Source organism: Pavona decussata, unplaced genomic scaffold, assembly GCF_977016875.1.
Source record: "Pavona decussata unplaced genomic scaffold, jaPavDecu1.1 SCAFFOLD_100, whole genome shotgun sequence".
In the NCBI taxonomy this organism is placed as follows: Eukaryota; Metazoa; Cnidaria; class Anthozoa; order Scleractinia; family Agariciidae; genus Pavona; species Pavona decussata.
In genome coordinates this window covers 397290-413082 of record NW_028145515.1, presented here as the reverse complement: position 1 = coordinate 413082, position 15793 = coordinate 397290, and the positions used below count along the sequence as shown (strand labels likewise).

General features: G+C 39.5%; 3 protein-coding genes, 1 long non-coding RNA gene and 2 pseudogenes across 7 annotated transcripts in view; all 6 read left to right on the top strand.

Annotated features, from left to right (window-relative positions):
- Positions 1–8577, top strand: part of LOC146472187 (uncharacterized) — a 155072-nt gene extending 146495 nt beyond the window's left edge. The window contains exon 9 of the mRNA XM_085119594.1: positions 5261–8577. The gene's annotated coding sequence lies outside the window, so the exon portion shown is untranslated. The remainder of the gene's footprint in view (positions 1–5260) is intronic.
- The window catches only part of LOC146472188 (uncharacterized), a 118271-nt gene extending 109694 nt beyond the window's left edge, over positions 1–8577 (top strand). The window contains exon 6 of the mRNA XM_085119595.1: positions 5261–8577. The gene's annotated coding sequence lies outside the window, so the exon portion shown is untranslated. The remainder of the gene's footprint in view (positions 1–5260) is intronic.
- The window catches only part of LOC146472173 (uncharacterized), a 241432-nt gene that overhangs the window by 44281 nt on the left and 181358 nt on the right, over positions 1–15793 (top strand). The gene's annotated exons all lie outside the window — the stretch shown is intronic.
- Positions 1–15793, top strand: part of LOC146472178 (uncharacterized) — a 137781-nt pseudogene that overhangs the window by 3852 nt on the left and 118136 nt on the right. The gene's annotated exons all lie outside the window — the stretch shown is intronic.
- LOC146472189 (uncharacterized) lies at positions 179–3520 on the top strand (annotated as a pseudogene).
- LOC146472186 (uncharacterized) overlaps positions 9147–15793 on the top strand; it is a 34061-nt gene continuing 27414 nt past the window's right edge. The window contains exon 1 of the long non-coding RNA XR_014866601.1: positions 9147–9281. This is a non-coding gene — a long non-coding RNA (uncharacterized LOC146472186). The remainder of the gene's footprint in view (positions 9282–15793) is intronic.

Here is a 15793-nt window from a genome sequence, read left to right as displayed (position 1 = left end):
ACTTCTTTGGGACAACACTATTCAGTTGCCTCTTGAAGACGTCTACACAAGATTGAAAATTGTTTCAAGATCAAAAACAGGTGTTCAAACAAAAGGGAATGAGGTGAACGCAGGTGACATCTTTGAGAATCTTCTCCTAGGCGATTTTGTTACACAGGCAGAAAGTCATGAGGTGAACATGTATGATGACATCCTAAGCTTTGTTAACAGAGACGAGGGTGTTCCACAACCAGAATGTGATGAGGTGAATGTGTATGACATCTTCAGGGCTCTTGACAAAGGTGAGGATGTCATGACGCTTGTTGAGGGAAACCCTGGAATTGGCAAAACAACATTTTGCCTTAAACTTGCTTATGACTGGGCAAATCAAAACACTGCAACAACGTTTGCCTTTCCCAAATTCGAACTTGTGCTGCTATTAAAATGCCGTGACATTGATGGAGGTATAATGGATGCCATCATTGAGCAACTTCTGCCAAAAGATATTAATGAAAATATCAAGGAAAAGGTACTGGAATTCCTAAACGACATTCATAATCAGGAGAAAATTTTAATTATTTTGGACGGTCTAGACGAGCTTCCTGAAAAATCAAAGCATCATGTGGATGAACTTCTTCACAGAAGAATACTGTCATTTTGTTATGTCTTGGCCACTTGTCGACAAGAGAGAGGAATTGACGCGAGAAAGGAGTTTGTTTTTGACGTTCTTTTACAGATCGAAGGATTCACTGAAAGCGATGCTTTTGAGTATATCAGGAAACATTTTAAGAATGTTGGTCCTGAGCATTCATTGAAGGGTGAAAGGCTCATTGAAGAAATCAAAGAGAACACATCATTACATGCCCTCCGAAATAATCCACTAAATCTACTTCTCCTGTGTGTTATTTATGAAGACTATGCAGGAAAACTTCCATCTTCCCGTACTGAGCTTTACCAAATCATTGTCCGGTGCCTTTTGAGAAGATATTGTTCAAAACACGGTCGAAAAGCCCATAAAGACGACAGAGATTTGGAGAAAGAATTTGAAAAGGACATCCTTGCACTTGGAAGGCTAGCTTGGGAATGCTTGCTGAACGATCGTCATAGTTTTCGTGAAGGCGAATTGAAAGAATTGGAAAGGAAAAATGAGAAGTTGGTAGCTCGTGGACTAGGTCTTCTTTACAAGGAGGAAAGTTTGAAGAGACTAAATCCACAACATGAATACTGCTTTCTTCATAAGTCTTTTCAAGAGTTCTTGGCTGCATCATATATTGCGTACAAGTTACGAAAAAACGAGTTAAACGTGTTTGAGCATTTACGCCATGATGATTTGGTAGAAAAATATCCACAAGTATTTCTATTTGTAGCTGGTATGCTAGGTGAGGAAGCAATCATTCTATTTACTCAGATTGGCGAGAAGCTGTGCGGCTTTCGATGGGTAGGCTGGCCCGATATCAGTTATCAGGAAGCAACTTTCTTCATTGAGAGCTTTGTTGAAAGTGGAAATGCTGAACGAATGGCGGCTACTCTTTGTTCTTTCATACCATTTCCACTGGAGATCTCGATTTACCCTGATGATGATGAAGACGATCACTTGAATTGCCGGTACTTTGTTAATGTTTTGAAGGCCTGCCAAAACTTTTCAACTTTACAGCAGCCTGTTAAACTTACTGTGGCTAGTTCAGACCGTCTTGACGAGAACGAAATGGCGACTGTCGCAGATCTCCTCATATCCTGCTCGCACGTTACGACTCTAAGCTTCTCTAACCCTGAGTTGACAACAAAAGAAGCCAATGTTCTGGTTCATGGGTTAGCTGCAAACCCCAGTTTACTGGAGTTTATCCTTACAGTGTCGAACGACATACCTCATGATGCGGCTGCTATCATTGGTAAAGGTTTAGCTGCAAGCAAGACCTTAAGAACAGTGACATTTGCATTGTCGGAAGAGTGGCGTGAGGCTTGGGTCGCTGCTCTTGAAGAAGGATTATCTGCTGTTACACCACTTACGTCTGTTGTTTTAAAGATTTATGGTCCAATGAGTGAAACTGCAATAGAGGCCTTAGAAAAGCTTTTTACAAACAAATCCTTAACGTCTCTGTCTCTAATTATTTGTGGTGACATGCAGGATTCGTTAGCTGCTGCAGTTTGTAAAGGACTTGGAGGTCCAACCTTTTTAAACTCTTTTGATCTTCGAGTCAATGGAAATCTGAGTATTTCTGGTGCCAGTTTGTTAGAGAGAGGACTTATAAAAAATCGTTCATTAAATTGTTTCAGAGCGTTCGTCTATGGACAGGACCCTGAAAACTGGCATACCGTTTTGAAGAATCTGCGTTTCTCAAAGAAGGCACCAGTTGTCCTTGAGTTTCACCCAGACACTGGCAGCAAAGTGACAGCCAATCATGTAGCCTCTTTACGTCCTGTTGTCCTTACAAATGACCCAAGTCCAAAACAGCACTTCACTGTCAACCTTTGGGGCGAGTTGAATTTAGAAGGGAGTGAAGGTTTATGCGATTTATTGGCACAATTTCCGCTGTGTAGTCTGAGTGTAAATGTCCGCGGCAGATTAACTGATGGTTTTGCTGATTGTATAGCGAGATGTTTTGAGCCACCCAAGGCTCTGTCTTGCCTTACTTTGAACATATTGGGGGAGGTGAGCTTAAAGGGAAAGGATGTCCTTCAAGAAATGTCACAAAACAACCCGGCAGTTCTCCTAAGTGTGAACGACTCGTGTGTAGTTTCAGATGAATTGTTTAGTGGTCTAGATTGCTTTGTCAATAATTGTCCTCCAGTTAAAGGCGGCGGAAAAAATGAGCTCAGTCTGAAAATCAACAATTACGAGTGGGAAGACTGGAAATACTGGCTTTGTGATGTTCTGAATGAAAACGCATCGCTGACTTCGCTCAATCTTACAGTCAACAACTTCAGACATGCGTATTTCCCGCCGGACACGTTAGAATTCTTTGATGACCCTTGGGTGTACAGTCTGAATAATGCCATGGCTGCCACATCGATTTCTGCATTAAGTCTGACAATCAACAACTACAGTAGCTTTTACCAAGAGTGGGGACTAGACCCTTTTTTTGGTTTGGGGAACAATACATCGTTACGTGTACTCACTCTGACCATTAACAACTTCGAAGACCTTAGAGAAGTCACCTTACGCCAACATGTTTTCATGGGGGCTTTAGCAGCAAACAAGTCACTGACTACACTTACTCTGATAGTGAATCAGTACAGTGTCCCGGATTTCGAGTGGCTGAACTGCCTGGTTGATTCTTTGGCGTGCAACACATCAATAACGATATTCAATCTGACGGTCAACATCTGCAATGAAGTAAGCGAAGACTGGCTACCCAAACTTTGTAGCATTTTGACTCAAAGCAACTCGTTGAAAACATTTAGATTACAAGTAAATGACCATTGTGCAACAAGTGAAGGCCATATTTACGACTTCAGTAAGCTTTCGTTAAAAAGCGAATCATTGTCCTCCATTGATTTAACAGTAAGCTTTTATGGAATTACAGAACGTTCATCGAATTAAGACCATCAATGAGAAGCACTGGGCTTATTCTAGAGAGCTACACTACGAGGTTTCCACAAGTTAAGATGTTTTGGCGCAGAAAACTTGCACGGGTACGTCAAAACAGCTACTGTTCCCACTGCAGAGAAATTAACGTCTGGATTTCAAGCGGACGTTGACTTAACAAGTTTAGCGCTCTGTATAAGGGTTTCTATTGGGAATAACATTTTGAACTTATGAATCTCATCTTGAAGTGCCATGCAGTAAACATGCTCCCCTTCGGTAAATTTTTTGCTCTGGGGGCTTATTCCACCGTTTTGAGCTGTTATTTCTTTCGTTAGTTTTATTTAAGGTGCCCGCTTCTATTTATTGGGTCATTGGTAACATTTTTGAATCGAATCTTTTAGTTGGAAAGATTCAACTGATTTCATTGAGTTTCGGCACCCTCAATAAGAACTGTTTGAACTCTTAGCAGATTTTATCTATTTTGTAATAAAAGTCGAATTTTTTGAGAATTCAGGGTTTTTTTTTAAACCTTTATTTTCAAAAAAAAAATGTACACAATTTTGTAATTCGAAGACAGATTTTTTTTGTCTTATTTCATCAACCTCTTAATTTTCACATCTGCAAGTCTCGTGGAAATAGTGACATTACAATTCGCTACGCAGAAAGTTGGTTTAATTTGCTTTGAAATTGCTATGTTAATGCATTTAACTATAAGCTGACGCACATGTGCAGCCATACTATCTCTCATCTGAAAGGCTAATGTCACCCAGAGCTTAAGTAAAAGAAACAAACCAATCAGAAACCAAAAGGCGACCACAGCTGGCACTAAAAGAACAGTCATGGTTTTAGATCGCATGCTTACTGTATCTTATATTCATTAGGATTATGGCGTATTTGTCTTTTAATTTCCCAAACTTTCTTAGTATTATAGACGTCGGCATCTACTGAAAACCCTTTCTAGTTTTCATCACCACATTTTCTCTTTTTAAGACAAACAAAAATTGCTTAGTCGAGTTCTTCCAACCATTCGCTTTCAACTGCGGCGGAAACCTTTTGCTTTATAGTATATTCAAAATTTTCGGCTTTGCTGTCGCATTCCCTACGAGCAGTTTGCCACCTGGACACTGAACGAGTCATCATATGTGAATATTTATTTTCCAAAAGAAAGGTGATTTATGCCTTTTCTTCCTTTCGAGGCAAACCATCCGTCAGAAATGTGGCAGCAAATCTGGAAGTCCGGAATATATCATCAAGTAAAAGGGTTTTCATCGCCGTACAAAAGCGATGAGTTGGAAGGACTCTACAAAGCGGCTTTATTTCAACGCGAAAAGGGAACGTGCGGTGCCGAAAACTTTCTACGTCAGTTAAGACAAATGCATTAGCATAATATTTCTAGAGTAAAGGTAACCGGCAACTTTCCGCGTAGCGAGTTGTATGTTTATGATTGCCTTAAGGCGCTGTTACACTAGGCAATTTTTCTTGCAACTTGTCTCGCAATCTTGGTGCGCCGTTGTGACACAAGTTGCACGGATCGTCGCCTTGTGTAACGTGCCCTAAAGTGAACATGCCTCGAAACGATTTTGTTGCAGTCACCGTTGCACGAAGTAGAACCGACTTCTACTTCTCTCAACGATCGCGACAACAAAAAAATTGCGAGATATGTTCATTTCAGGGCATGTCACAGCAGGCAACGATTCGGGTAACTTGTGCATGTCGCAACAAAATTGCGAGACAAGTTGCAAGAAAATTGCCTAGTGTAACAGCGCCTTTAAAACTTGAGAGCTCTGAGGCTTATTTGATGAAATAAGGAAAACATCTGTTGGATTTCAGAGTTATTCTCATTTTTTTGTAAAAACAGGGCTTAAAAAATATGATATCTCAAACGTTTTAGAGCCACAACAGAGTAGGTACCATTTTCTTATAGTTCAAACATTCTTTATTTAGGGTGCCAAAACTCAAAGAAATCGGTGAAATCTTCCTACGAAAAAGCGCGATTCGAAAACGCCACCAACGCGCCAAAACGCTTGCTGTATGTTATTCCTCATACAAATCCTTACAGAGCGCTTAAGGACAGTGCCTACTTTTGTTACTGCGCATACGTTCCGCGCATCACGAGATACTCGGGTTTCCTATAGGTGGTGGCTACTAATACAGGGATATTTTTGCGTGGTTTAAAACAATACGGACAAAGCAGAACTTAGCAAGTGCTCTTGGCATCCATAAAGAAAATTGGGGGTAATCATGAATTTTTCAGAAATAATTAATCTTCAATTCGGGATAAAATGCCACAAATTGCTTTGTATTTTAGCACTTTTTGGAATTATAATTGCTTAATTATCTCTAAAAAAAAATGCGTGGTTACCCCCCATTTTCTTTCTGGATTCCGGTAGCCCATACTAAGAAGAGTCATAAACTGGGCAAAAATACTTCTGTATTAGTAGTTACCGTTCTTAAGGCCTCTTGTAACTTGGTACCGCTTGCACTTAAAGGTGACGACTCTGTGCTCGCAGGTAGCTTGCGTTTTCACGGCACACACGGGTGAAGCTACATCGCATACACAAACCTGTCTTGTTGTTATGCCCTGTAGTCGTATGCTTCCCTCACATGTGTCAGCCTGTCTTGTTTATAGTTAAACTAAGGTTAGCCATTGGGTGGTTTGAGGCGCTTTCTATTTAGCCAAACGTTCCTGTTTGAAGTCTTAAAAGAATTAGATCCTGATTGGAACGGCATTTTCCGTTCCATTCACGAGTTTTCAGTGTAACCAATCAGCTTTCGCCGGAGTTCGAGATAGTGGACTACTCAAGTAGGAATTGCCGAATGGAACGGAAGTTTCTGGCTCCGATTTTCTGGAAAATGAGGGAAACTTCGCGAGGTGTTCATAAATGTCCGTTATTTTATTCCGGAATATTTGTGTTCCATTCGATTCCTCCGGCGCCCAAATGTTTATCGTTCTGTCTTCTCTTGGCTTTCAAATTTATTGGCCACTTTTATATTCTTGCGACTCAAAGCTTCGTTTTTTGAGGCAAAGTCCAAAGTAGTATACATTGAAATACTCTGACGTAAAGATGAGCTGTTTTTGTAGCTCTGTTACTAAAATCAATAGGCTACATGCAGGAGTTTAGTAAGAAAAAAATTCTTGTTGTAATCTTCAGTCATTTCATTACTTTCCAGAGTAAATGAAAATATTTTTCCATTCCTTGCAAAATTGAAACCACATTGTTAGACAAAAAAGGAAATTTACGTGATGGCAACAGAAGAAATAATAATTTGCGCCAATGGAACGGTAATTTCTGTCCCAACTGGTTGAAGTACCACAGAAAGACGTCCGTTTGGTCGGGAAATCTCCGTTTGGCCCGAAAATCTCGGTTTGATCCGGAAAATCATCCGTTTGATCCGCGCATTTCGACCATCAAACCGAAAATTTTGGCTGAATGGAAAGCGTCCCAACTCCTCTTTTCCCTTTCGGAACGGAGCTTCGGAAATTTCATACCTTTGTCATTTCACCAGTTTCCAGCCCCTAACCAGGGACAGTCGTGCGGCATTTTAAACAGAAAACGCCATCTCTTTTGCTTGGTATGAAAAAAACCTTACCGTCAAGCGTGGTTTTCACTAGGACATAAGCGTAAGCAAAAACACCGCTTATAAAGCAAGTGAGAACACCTGCGGCATCAGCATAAGCACAAGAGGAATGCACCACCCCACCTCCCTTTCTCGTGCTTATGCTTGTCGTTACTGCCGCACTTTTACAAGCAAGAATGGGGACGACATAAGCCAAGCACAAGGCAGTTAGCCGTTTTGTCCAGGGGAGCTGGTATCGACAATTCCGTCAAGAAATGGTTTTCTGTGCGTGCATCTGTCCTTATGCTAATGTAGCTAGTGTTCTCGTCTGCTTGTCTGTATGCTTATGATTTTGTCTTAGTGAAAACCAGGTCTTATTCAGCGGTGATCCCAAACATCCGGGTTTACGCATGTCTTACATTTAAGTATCACACGATCATATTACACCAGTTGTTCGTAGAGTATTACCATCGTTTTACATTGGTAAGCAAGGCGAAAAAGTTGGAGCTCTGGAAACGTGAGTGATTTGATACTTTGGCTTTTACCGCAGTGATAACGGGAGCCTTTATCTGCATTAACTCCTCGAGTCAATCTATTCCCGAGTAGATCTATGTGCTAGAACTGCTTTCCCGCCAAAAATTATGACGTATGACAATTCAATTGTTATCGCTTTTCTTTGATTGGGTAGCTGAACTATTGGCGGTCCAAAGCTCCCTTGAGACTTGTTCTAAAAATAAACCTACTTGGGAAATGGTTGACTATAAGGATTAGTATGAGAGATGGAGGCTCCAGGTCATGAGCTCTTGAATATTATCATTATTCGTCCTACTGTAGGTACTGTTTGTTGCTAAAGCATTCTTTGAAATTTAGATTTATTTATAAGGCTTGAAAACGCACGTGAAATCACAGAGACATGGCTTATCCAAGAGTAGCCTTAAAATGTTGTTTTCTATTTGAATTAAGGGTCACAGCTTTTTAGTGTCAACTGACACTTTGTTCTCGTTAAACCTCTCAAAATCAAAGTAACTGAAAATCAAATGTGGGTAAGAAGTCTGAGTTGGTTTTTGTAAAGAAGCAAAACGAACGTGAAATCGCAGAGGCTTGGCTTATCTAAGAGTAGCCTTGTTAAGTTGTATTTTGTAGTAAGTAAGGGCGACAACGCTTTAAGCGTCAACTGACACTTTGTTCCTCGTTAAACACTTCATAGCCAGAATAACTGAAAATCAAATGTGGGTAAGAAGCCTAATTTGGTTTTTGTAAAGACACAAAACGAACGTGAAATCGCAGACTTGGCTTATCCAAGAGTAGCCTTACAAAGTTGTGTTCTGTATAAATTTTTGTATAGATTTTTAATTATGTACAATGTCATTACATATATTTCTGTTAAACCATTGAGGGCCACAGCGTTTTTAGTGTAAACTGAAACTTTGTCCCTCGTTAAACATTTCACAACCAAAGTAACTAAAAATCAAATGTGGGTAAGAAGCCTGATTTGGTTTTTGTAATGAAACAAAGCGGACGTGAAATTGAAGAGACTTGGCTTATCCAAGAGTAGCCTTACAAAGTTGTGTTCTGTATAGATTTTTAAATGTGTACAATGTCATTACATAGATTCCTCTTAAACCATTGAGGGCCACAGCGGTTTTAGTGTCAACTGGCACTATGTCCCTCATTAAACCTTTCACAACCAAAATAGCTGGAAATCAAATGTGGGTAAGAAGCTTAATTTGGTTGGCAGAGACATTACTTTTTTTTTTTTTTTTTTTAAATAAAAAATAACTTTAATAGTAACATCCTCGTGAGGTTTTTCAGGAACTATTTACAAACTATTTCCAATTTATAAAAGCAAAAATGACAATAAAAACTCGAAATCACAATTTATGCTGGTATTTTACTAAAATTTAAAGCTTATGAAGGAAATGTCTGCCTCAATAGTGTGTCTTTCAGGGTGCGTTTGAAAGATGCCAATGAGGCACTTTGCCTAAGTTCATTATGCAAGTTATTCCATATGCAGGCCCCTCTATAGGAAAATGTGCGCTGGCCTATAGCCGTTCTGTATAGCGGAATCTGCAATAAGTTACTTATACTTGTAACGTTGTTTTCTGTATAAATTAAATCAAATGTGGATAAGAAGTCTAATTTGTTTTTGTAAAGAAACAAAAAATCGAGAGCATTAAAGTGGAGTACTCGAATAGTTTTATCATTCTACCACAGGGAAGTACCGCTGAATGGCTTTCATGTGAATGGTCACACTTAAGAATTTCGTCCACAGACTTCATTTAAATGCTACCACCATACAAAGACTGAATAGTCAAATGCAATAACTGATAATTTTTGTAGTTGGTGATAGATTGTTATTTACTGAAAGTATGTCGGGTGGCTTTTCAACGCAGAAGACTCGAGTCTGGACGAGCTTTTGAGACTTTCAGTGGTGTATAGAGCGGTTGTCATTCGAGTGTTGTAAAACCAAAAACCAAATTCATTGCTCGGGCCAATCATAGCAGACGAAAACAACATTTAACCAATCAGAATTCGAAGCAAATACGTGTTACCGGCGTCAAGCGCGGGAAAACGAGTACGAGCCAGTTTACGATTGGTTTTACTTTTTCTTCTTATTGGTTGAAAAAGTGGCGATTTCTGATAACCAATCAGAGCGCAGTAAAGCAAAGCCTCGGCGGTCACGAAATTCCTTTCGACACTCAACTGAAATCCGCTCTATAAACAAAAATATTTAAGTATTTTACCAATAATGCAACAAATGTTGCTGCCCTTATAACGTCATGGTTTAGAATAGACATTGAAGCTTTTGTAATATAAATTCAAGCAAATTGCGATGGGTAGGGTCATTGTAATGTTTTACTTAGCTGCAAGGAACATTCCTCAACAGACCTGTAGAGATTAATTTTTTGAGCCGGCAGACTGTAAAACTTCTTAGAATATGTACACGTTGTAACAATTTCCACAAAATAAACTTTGCTGGTAATAATCAGTGTTGTTTCCTTTCCATACCACCGAATAGGCCGTTTACACAGGCGAATTTAGATGCGATTTCGGTAGCTAATGCTTGCGATGTGTAATTTTTGTCTAGACCAAAAGTGAAAACGCGAGAACGCGCGGGCGTTGATTCATTCGCGCGTGTTTTCTTCCTTCCACCACCTTTGAGAAAAATAATATAAGATACAGCTCGCCGAGTCTGGGTTTTGGCATGTTCGTGTCTCCAAAGGGATCTCTGAACGCAGTCTTTATGTTAACATCGCATGCACTCTTCTCTCGTCAAATAAAAATGACAGTTGAAGTCTCACCTGAATTCGCCCGCGTTGGGGACCTTATGAAAAAAAGTTTTTCCCTTTTCACACCAAAGTTTAGTACGACCAAAATTTTGTTGCATTGGACTTGCAATTGCTGTTGCTGAATATAATAAGTTGTTCAGTTGTTCTTTCTGCCAGGCAATGGTAATGCATAATGGTAATGCATTTATATACCGCATTTTCTATTCATACATATATTCAAATGCGGTTTACATCAGCATATGTCCATTAGCGACCTCATCCTACCCACCCAACCCATGAAATCATGAAACAGCACAAAGACCAGACCAGCACCCCGGGAACTCCATGCCCTACTCTTTGCGATTAGTGTCTGGGTTCTTTAACGTCCCACAGGATTATGAACATTGAAGTGTTGTGAGACGGGGCCTACGGTTTATCGTCCTTATCCGAGAAGACTAGAAAGTCTAACCATTTGCAGATTTCATTACAAAGGCAGCACTTTCTCCTCAGTTATTTAAAGACCCTGAGTGTTGGTCCGGCCGGGGTTTAAACCCACGACCTTTCGCACGGTAGTCCGATGCTCAATCAACTGGGCTAACTGGTCGGCGTTCTGGTACTTGCTTTAACCAAAATAGCTGCTGTCATTTTTACCACTTAAATAGTTTCAAATTTAAACTAGAATATTTGTTCAAATGTAAAACCTTTAGTGTCAAATTCCTTTTTGGCTTGTAACCCTCCTCGGAAAATCGGACGTTGAAGTGGAAAGAAGAGCTTTAGAGCGGTTTTTAATTTAGTGTCGTGATACCAAAACTAAAGTAATTACTCTGACCAATCGCAACAGGTGTAAACAACACAACGAGCCAATCCTCCGTGGCGAGAGAGAGAGAGAGATGGGGCCGAGTAGGAGAGGACCCTGGGAACGAAGTTTGCCAATTAGAATTCGAATCAAATGCAAGCGCGGAAAGAAGGCGTGTGATTAAGGCTATGGTCACACTTTGTTCCCGAGTACGATTGACCCTGGGAAATAATGTGAACGACTATTTTCTCAAGTATTCACGCCAGAATTCGGGCACCGTGTCCGTGTCCAAATTCTGGGTAAAGATATTCGGGCGCTGAAGAATGCACCGGTCTCCTGTGTACACGCGTTTGCACTTGTCTGGTGCACAGGCACTATAATGCTCGGGCAACAAGTGTGATCGTAACCTAAGCCATCATTGGTTTTGTTCTCTCTTCTCATTGGTTGAAAAAGTGGTGCAAGTTGGCTAACCAATCACAGAGCGTATTAAAATCTAATTGTACAAAGTTTGATTGGTCATTGGTTACTTATCAGGTTTATCGAATGGTTTGAAAATCCAGGAAAAATGAACAAATTGTATTGATTTGGTGTCAACCGCCCTTTTCCTTTTCTGCACGATGCACACATGCGCATTACAAGCAAGTTTCCAGGCTCCATCAAATATATAGTTTATCGACATCTAAACGTTTCGTGTGTGTAAACGCATTTCCAAACACTAACAGTTGTCGATTCAAATCTGTTGTCGATTAAAAATAGTCGTCAATAACGATTTGCCTCGTCTGTGGAGGCCCTTAGATTCCTTGTATTGAACCCTTGGGTGCCATTCTCTGTAGCCCAGGTCAGGAGCCAACAGGGAGCAAATGACTAGGAGCCTCTACTGTATTATTAATTGATTGATTCAACACTTTCCCGCGTAAAGTTTATTTGTAGAACCACTTATCCCTCGATAGGGATGACGTATGATAATTTAATTGTCAATGCTGTTCTGTCAATTGTATATTTAAACTGTGGGTTGTCCAATGGTCCGCTGGAGACTGGTCTATGCATCTACACGGAAAAGGGTTGACTCCGAGGCTTGGTATGAGAGATGGAGGCTCCAAGTCACGGGCTCCTGCCCCAGAGAGTATGGCCACGATATAGCCTGCCCAGCAAGCGTTTCCGTTTGTGCATTTTTCGCTGCTTGACCGCGCAGAAATTTAGACGAGAGCGAAAACAACGGAAAAGTGTGGAGGGGAGGGGAGGGGAGAGGAGAGCAAGTGTCCTTCCTCTCTTCTCCCCTCTCCCCTCTCATGATTTTGCTCTCGCCTTATTTCGAGCGCATCCAAAACACGGAAAGTTGTTTTGGTGCAGAAAACTCCATGAAAACGTTTGCTTCGCAGGCTAGGCCTTGATGAGACTGAGGATTGTTTCCTTCTGGCCCCGGTTGTTCAAAGAGCGGATAATTCTTTCCAGTGGATAATCACTATCCATCCAGCAGATAAAATGTACTCCAACCCATACATGGGATGCTGGATAGCGATTTATCCTTTGTATATAATTATCCGTTCTTGGAACAATTGGAACCTAGCTAGGTGTTCTTGATTTAAGACTTGTTTTTGTTGTTGTTGTTGTTGTTGTTTTTGTTTTGTTTTTTTTTTTTGTTTTTTTTATATATCCTCAAATATCCATTTCCTTGTCCTTAATCCTTGATTCCTTGTCCAGCGTTTTAGATCTTCATCCTTCAGAATGGCAAACCATGTGACACTATTCTACCAATGAAATAAGCTCTTTACCATTTTTGGATGCAACGCGGAAGTAGGGAGTAGCAGGAGGAAATGCAGCCATAGAGTTCTCAGTTCTGAGTTCTACTGCAATTTACTCTTGTTTTGTCTTTTTTATCTTTAAATTTTATCGTTTTCTTATCTGTTATCAATCGTGTAACCATGGGCTGACTTTATCGAGTCACAAGAGTCTCAATATGTAGGCTGCTGGGAAAAGCTTGATCGTTTGGGCGTTTACGTGCAACTCAATTTCCTGCAGACGTACGACTTTCGGCATGCCAGAAGGTAAGCTTGGGACAAGTTTATGGGAACTCAACGTCGAGATAAAATAAGGTCAAGCTCTGTGCACCGCTGTCATACTTACCCTCTCCCACAAGCAGCGAGCATAAATCTAGCAGAACGTACACACTTCTGTTCCGAAGCAACCGCACGAAAATTTTTTCAGACGGATCGCGTGACATGTACAATCTGCTTGTACGTGTTAGGAGTTAATTACTTTGTGAACTCTCTTAACTCTTGCTGGCTATCATCGAGTTAATTTAAGGATAGGATCGACGATCAAGAGTGAAAACCTCGTGAAAACAGCCAGGTTGTTTTCTTCGGCCATCTTAAAGTTAAGCTTACATGTAGGTATTCATCGAAGAAAGTTTCCAAATTTATATGCTTCTGCAAATTTTACAGTCTTTACAGGAAAATGTCTGATTTATGTCATCATATTAAGGTGACGTTGTGATTTTACCCTATTTCTTTGTTTGTTTGTTGTCTAAATCTCTCAGGTCCAATGGTAAAATAGTAAATTAATATAAAACAAGTGGGAGATCAGTGGAGATTTTATATAATTAATCCCCATTCCAGAGAATACGCCCAAAAAACACTTACTGTTTTAATATAACTTACATAACTTACTGTTTGCAACTGGGCCTTTGCTTGCAAATGAGAAAATATTAAGTGAAAAGATATGTCCAGGAAAGATGAGTGATCATTGCAGACACTTTTGTCATGGTTTAGGGTCTGGTAAAAAAAAATAAAACTCAGCGCTCATTTGCTTGTTGGTATGAGATTTTTGGGAAGATGTCCTTAAATTGTTAATTAGATGAACTTAATGGTCTGTCAAAAATTACATGTATCCTTCAATACAGTTACTGTTTTGAAGTCTTCTTCATAGAGCATGCTTCCAGTAGATTGATTCAGCTGCTAAAATTTTCTTAACCTACTGTAATTTATACAAAATGTTGGATTTATTGATTGTCCATAGTTGCAGATAGGTCATATGTGTAATGCATACATGAGAAATTGGAGTAAAAAATCGGGGTTTTAATTCTTAAGACTGATGTCCCAATCCTTTAGGGTAAACCTCACTCAAGGTGAATTTTCACTGTCATGTAATTTTTCATGCATTAATGGATCTGAATTTACATAAGAGGGTAATTAAGCTGTCCATATGTTTTTTCTAGTTTGACTTACACACATTAATTCACACCTGTTAATGTATGCAAAATTATGCTACAATGGAAATCCAGCTTAATGCATTGTATGTAAAAGTTAGTGGGTAATTTTAGTGTTCTATCACTTATTGGTCTCTAAAATTTTAAAGACCTTGCCAGTGTAGTGGTTTTGCTTTATGTGGATTCAAGGTGTCAATGATGGTATACTCTGCGGCAACTTTTGGTAAGTTTTTGTTGGTTCTTCAAATAAGTCACACTGCATAGAAAACTACCCTTAACACCTTTCATACAAGCCATCAGATAAGCCTTCCCCTCCCCTTCCATATTGTCAACTAAACGTTTTGTTCCAATAGCCCTTATGCATGATGATGTCATGTTTTCTTTGGTAATTACAAAACAAGGCTTGCTGGTGATGTTTCATGGGAATCTGTAGAGAAATATAGGACAGATTGGACATGACTCTAGGAAACTTGACTACAATCACTCTTACTGAGGAAAATTATTCCCATTGCTTCGCTAGGAGGAAAATACCCTAGTCAACTAACTATTTCTGTTGGCTTTCCTGCAGGAAAGAAGCAAAATTAATCAAACTAAAGCAAAACTAAGTCAAAAAGTATGATGTCTTTACGTGTGAAATGGCTGTATGTGTTGAAAATGAGTCATTCAACTGAATTAACTCAATCTTTCATTTGATTTCAAAGTTATATCAATGGTGGTCTCAAAAATGACATCACACGTCACACAAAAGCGGCAAAATCTTGGTTTTAACGTCAGTAATGTTGATGTTGTCCATGATGAGTTTATGTTTCCTAGTTATACACTGCTCGGTGGAAGAGAATCGCCAATGGTTGAACCTCCCTACCAGAAATTTTTTTCCAACATGATGACATACTTTGTTATGTGAAAAATATGTGATGGAAAAATTGCATGTGATTTTAAGCATGTAAAGAATCATTTATATCCACTATTTAAAGCTCGGCTCATAGAAAAGATTTGGTTATTCAAAGGGAACTGAGAACATCTTTGCCTCCAAAGCAGATTCAGCTATTTCCCTTGAGAAATTTAACTTTCATATTATAGTTCCACGCCATTTCGGCACTTTTTGGCTCAAAAATTTCAATTCTTCAGCATCTTTACAAGTTTTTTTGGTTGCATGTGCATCATGTTTGGAAGATTTCTTTGCTTTTTTTCAACTAATTTTTGCTTGGCTGGTGGCTTTTCTGCTGTTTTTTGTTTCAGAACAAAAAAAATTTTGTTGGTACAGACTCACTTCATAGATTCTAACAATTTGAACCTGCATGAACTTGTTGCGTTAGTTCTTACATTCTTTGCAAGCCATTTCAAAACAAGTTATAGGTCATCTATGTTAACTGATGCCAAGACATGTTGTTTCTCTTGATGGGTGAATTATATTAACACCCATAAGCAATGCATCAGTGAGGCATTGTACAGTTCCAGAA